General features: G+C 67.6%; 1 protein-coding gene across 4 annotated transcripts in view; it reads left to right on the forward strand.

Moving 5' to 3' along the window:
• The first annotated feature begins 1,356 nt into the window (after positions 1–1,356).
• The window catches only part of LDB1 (LIM domain binding 1), a 22,521-nt gene continuing 18,717 nt past the window's right edge, over positions 1,357–5,160 (forward strand). The window contains exon 1 of one of the 4 annotated variants that reach the window (XM_019502697.1): positions 1,357–1,381. The gene's annotated coding sequence lies outside the window, so the exon portion shown is untranslated. Of the gene's footprint in view, positions 1,382–2,490; positions 2,562–5,160 lie in introns of those variants that run through there. The other 3 variants (XM_019502701.1, XM_019502703.1, XM_019502702.1) reach the window with 3 other exon arrangements.

Here is a 5,160-nt window from a genome sequence, read left to right on the forward strand (position 1 = left end):
GGGCCGCTTGCCAGGCTCCTCCTGACCTCTGGGGGCCGCGGCTTCCCGAGCGCCGCGGGGCTTTCCCCATAGTAACCGCCCCCCGCCCCCTGCGTGGCACCGAGCCCGGTGGCACCCCCGGGACGTGGGACCGCTCTCCCCGGGCATGGGGGAGCTGCCCATGCCAGCGTAGCTGTGCCCACGGCCGCCTCCTCCCCCTGCCTTCGGCCTTCCCGTCAGCCACCCGCCTGCCCACGCTGCAGCGGGAAGTCCCCTTCCTGACCCCGGCGGGGGCAGCCGGGCCTGGAGCATGCGGGCTGGCCCTTGGGGGCCGAGCTTGTCGCTGCCCCCCCAGGGCCTGGCAGCTGACGCCGCTCTTGGGGCGAGCGGACAGTGCCTGGGGGTGCCCTCGCCTGCCGCGCCATTGCCACATGACCATGGAGGCTGCAGTGGGGCAGACCCCAGGAACCAGCAGGACGGCAGGGAACCAGAGCTGGCCACGGGTGTTGTGCACGTGTGTGCAGTGCACGCATGCATGAGTACACGTGTGATGGTACATGTGTGCACAGCCCGTGTTGGCAGGCTGCAGGCGTGTGGGGTCTGGGGCGTTACTCTGTCCCCACAGTGCCGCAGGAATGAGCCCGGTGGGCGGGGGGGCTTCCTTGCGCCTCCGGCCCCTGGCGAGCTCCTGACAGTCCCTTGGCTGCTGCTCGCGTGTGCCAGGCCTGGGGCCTGTGTGCGCTAGGGCCGTTCCCGGGCGGCAGGGGCGGTAGCCGCCGCATCCTCCCCCTTTCCTGGGGGCCCCGGTCCAGCTGCCTGGGGGCACGGGGCCTGTCCCGGGCTCCGGGCCCCCCAGACCGGCTGGCAGGCAGGGCCCGGGCTGGGGAGACCGGACAGACGCTGCCGGGGTCAGAGGCCCCTTTGCTACCTCCGGCCCCGCCGTTATCAGCCCGCAGCACAGACGGCTGGCGGCTTCCGGCTGGCACTAGGCAGGGGCAGAGCCGCAGGAGTGTCGGCCCCCCCGGCTCTGCCTCGTCCCCACGAGGTGCAGGGACCCCTCTCTGGGGGGCACGTCCCCCCAGCTCCGCCACCTGCCCTGGCACCGAGGGCCTTAATCTCTGCTGCCAGGGCTGCTCCCGCTGGCCCCACCCGCCTGGCGCCTGCTGATAACAGCCCCTTCCCCTGGGGCCGCCCTGCCGCCAAAGGGGCTGTGCTGGGGTCTCGTCCCTGGGGCCCCTGCCTCAGTTCCCCTGCTGGCAGCCGCGCACGAGGCTACGCTCTCCCTCGCCTGTTGCGGGGTGAGCGGGGCTGCGCGGAGGGCGTGTTGTTGCATGCAAGCGTGGCGGGGCCTAGCACCTGGGACATGAGCTCTGGGAGACCGGCGTGGCTGCCCCCGGGCCTGGTGAGTCAGTCCCTGGCCCCGGGCAAGGCCTGGCGCTGGGCCTGACAAACCGGCTCGGGCGCGGGGGCTGGGGAGTCTCCTCCCTCTGGAGCAGGCACCCTGAGCCCCCTCCCAGCACGTCCCAGCAGGGCTGGGCCCAGCTGCAGGGAGCCCAGGGGCTGGGGGGGCTCCAGCTCCACGGGGGGCCCGGCCAGGATCAGGGCCCATGTGCCAGGCGCGTCACTCAGGTCATCGGGGGGCTGGAAAGGCTGCAGGGATGCACACATGTGCTGGTGCATATGTGTGTGTGCACATACATGTCCGGTTGCCTGTGTGCGCAGGGTTGGATGAACAATAAGGGTGCATGTGTGTGCAGGTGCACGTGTGTGTGCGTACCTACGTATCCTGTTGCTTGGGTGTGGAGGGTTGGGTAGGCAGCAGAAGGGCACCCATGTGCAGATGCACATGTGTGTGCAGGTGCATGTGTATGCAAGTTTGGGTGTACGTGCGTGCTGGTGCATTTGTGAGTGGTTCTGTGCACGCGCATGGCTGGATAGGCAGCAGGAGTGCACGCGGGCGCTCATGTGTGCGCACATACATGCTCAGTTACACCTGTCTGCAGGGTTAGGTAGGCAGCAGGGGTGCACACGTGTGCAAGTGCATGTGCGTGTACACATAAATGTCTAGTTGTACATGTGTACAGGGTTGGGTAGGCAGCCAGACTGCACACGCGTGCATGTGCAGTGTCTGGGACAACCCCCCTGGGGCTGTCTCTGCCCCAGTTGAGGCCTGGTGAGGTCCCTACCCCACAGGGAGGGTGGTAGGGGGCAGCCTGGAGACCCCCAGGGCCTGAGTTCTCTGTACCCTGGCCTAGACCTTGCACACACTAGTGCGAGCACCCGGCAGGCCTCGTGCTACAGCAGCAGCCTGGGCTAGGATCCAGGAGCTGCCTGCCCTGCTCGACCCCAGAGGTGGCCACATCTGGGGCCTGGACAAGGGTGGGGTGGTGCCTGTGGGCTCTCCTCCCCCCGCCTGTGGGCTCTCCTCCCCCGCGCCTGGTTAATTATTAACTCCGGGGTCGCCAGGAGCAACTAGGGCCACTGCACTGGGGTGCTGTCGCCTGCAAGGGCAGGACGGGGTGCGCGGGGGTGCCAGTGCCTCGCACCCAGGGCAGCCTGGTCAGGACGCTCTCCACACCGAGGTCGGTGGCCTCTTTGCGCCCCAGGGCTGTAGGTTGCCAGGCCCAGCCACGTCCCCCGTGTTGTGTCCTTGTGTCTGCGGGCCCCTCGGCGGGGGCCGTGGGGAAGGCCGGGCCGAGGGCAGCGTGCAGAGGCCTGCGTGCATGTGCCCGTGTATGGGTGTGCTCCTGGGTGCGCACAGGCCTGTGCTGGTCTGTGCCTGCCTGCGCCGCGCTGACACGGGTGTGGGGGCGTGCGCCGCGGGAGCACCGGATGCGGGCAGCCCCTTGGCAGCGTGTGCTCGCTCCCCCCCCAGGGGCCTGGCGGCGGTGGGGGTGGCGCGGCCCAGCTGCGGCTCCTCGGCTTCAGCTGCAGGGAGTCAGGTTTCATCTCCCGAGGTGCCTGGGTTCAGTCCCTGGCGATGGTGGCAGCTAGATGGCTTGTGCATGTGTGTGTGCATCTCTCTCTGCGTGTGTGCACGTGCGTGCATATGTGTGCGCATGTGTATATGCATGTGCACGTATGTTTGTGTGCATGTGTGTCTTAGTGTGTGTAAGTACGTGTGCACCTTTGCATGCACGCATGCATGTGTGTGTTTTTGCAGGTATGTGTGTGTGTCTGCATGCATGTATGGGTACAAGAGTGTGCATGTCTACATGCATGCATGTTTGTGCAGGTATGTGTTTGCATGCATGTGTGCAAGCATGTGCATGTCTGCACACGTGTGTGCCTGTGTGAAAGTGTACATTTTTGCATGTATGCATGTGTGTCTGCATGTGCACATGCGTGTGTGCATGTAGTGCCAGGACCGGGGCCTGCCCATGCAGGTGCCTTCCCCAGCCCTCGCTTGCAGGCTGCCCTGAGAGACTCCCCGGGGCGGGCGAATGTTGAGCCGGGGGCACCGGGGCACTTCCACCCGCCCCGCATCTGCACCTCCAGGGACCTGCTCTGCTGCTGTGTGCAGCGCCGGGCCTGGCACGGCCTCTGGGGTCCAGGGCATGGGCCCTCGGCCGGTTGGGCGGTGCCAATGCCTTGAGTGCTGGGCTGGGCAGGTCACACCTTGCACCCCGGCGATGCCAAGCCCCGGGGGCAGGGGGCTGTTGATTTGCTCATTTTGAAGGAATTTAGCTTTCTTTGCATGCTAGAAATTCTCCTTGGACCTGTAGCTGGCCCAGGAGGTAGCAGTTGCTGTGCGCAGTCCTGTCGTGGGCCGAGCCCAGAACTGGCATCTCTGGAAAGCAGAACCAGGGGCTTTCGCTGCATTGCTGTGTCTCCCACCTTGAGCCCGTGCTGCCCCCAGCTCCCCTCTCTCCCTGGCACCACTGGGTACCTGGGGCCGGGGCTGCAGCCCTGTGGGTGCCCGGAGCACCAGCTTAGCCCAGTGGCTCTGTGGGGCACAGCCTCACTGCGGGAAGCTTTTACTGAGGCAAGGGCAAACGAGTGGCTTGGCTTGCTCCGGGCCTGATGCAGCGGCGCTGGGGGAGATGAAGTGACTTTGCCAGGGCTGTGTGAGTCGGTGGCGGAGGAGGAGCCAGAGCTTGTGCTCAGCGCACTGGGCCGTGTTGGGGCCTGGGAGCTGCCGCCCTGGGCTCTTCATGCAAGAACAGAGGTTTTCGGGCCTTCCGAAGCAGCCGGGTCCTGGCTCCCTGGGCCAGTGATGAGCCCCTGAGGCTGCCCATTGCGCTGCTGCAGTGTCAGAGCTTTGAAGTTGGTTTCATGCCGGCAGTTGGCTGGTCTGGGGCTCGGGTTGAAGCCCGTGGGACAGAGCATGGCGAGTGCAGCTCGGCCAGGATGGGGCAGGGTTGTGGCGCGGGGTGGCAGGATGGTGGGGGACAGGCCAGGGCAGACTCCACTTGGCAGAAGGGCAGGCAACCGGCAGCCCCATGCCCGGAGGATGGCACAGGCCGTGGTCCCAGGCTGGGCATGGCCTTCCCAGCTGGTGCCCGCAGCTGGCTTGGCCCAGGCGGGATGTGACCCCAGGGCCCTGGGCTTGATGGGGCAGGCTCATTGCAGCTCCCCGCCCCAGCCCGGGCTGATGGGGCCTGTCTGACCCCGCTCATTCCCCTGCCCATGCTGGCAGCGCTGACCCGGGCACGGGCATCATTGGGCCGGGTCCTAATGCAGCCAGGGCTGGAAATGGGTTATTGTCTACATGGTTTTGCAAAGGTGCCCAGGGCGGGCACGGGGTCGGCTGCCAGTGTTGGCTGTACGCGTGGGCTGCTGTGAGCTGATGCGTGCTGGGGCCACGCGAGGCACTGCCGGGACCCTCCATCCTGGGGTGTCCAAGAGGTGCCCGGTGTGTCCCAGCTGGTTCCTCGCTGGCCTGACCAGGCCGTGCACCCCAGCAGCTCTGGGGGTGCCCCCCAAAGCCCAGCCCCCCAGGGCTCCAGGGGAAGCCCCCCGGGGCAGAGCCCGGGTCCCCCCCAAGCTGCCGGGGGCCGGGGTGCTGGGGTTGCCCGGCGCCGTCTGGGGCTGGCTCGGGCTTTTGTTTTTCTCAGGCTGTGCGCGGCACAGCCCTCCCTCTCCCCGCCTCCTCCTGCCCGTGCGGAGCGCAGCCCCCGGAGCCGAGCCGGAGCCGGGGAGGAGGGCGCGCGGTGGGGCGCAGCGGGGCGCAGCGGGGCG

This window comes from Gavialis gangeticus, unplaced genomic scaffold (genome assembly GCF_001723915.1).
Source record: "Gavialis gangeticus isolate Ggan-Ray unplaced genomic scaffold, GavGan_comp1, whole genome shotgun sequence".
Classification (NCBI taxonomy): domain Eukaryota; kingdom Metazoa; phylum Chordata; order Crocodylia; family Gavialidae; genus Gavialis; species Gavialis gangeticus.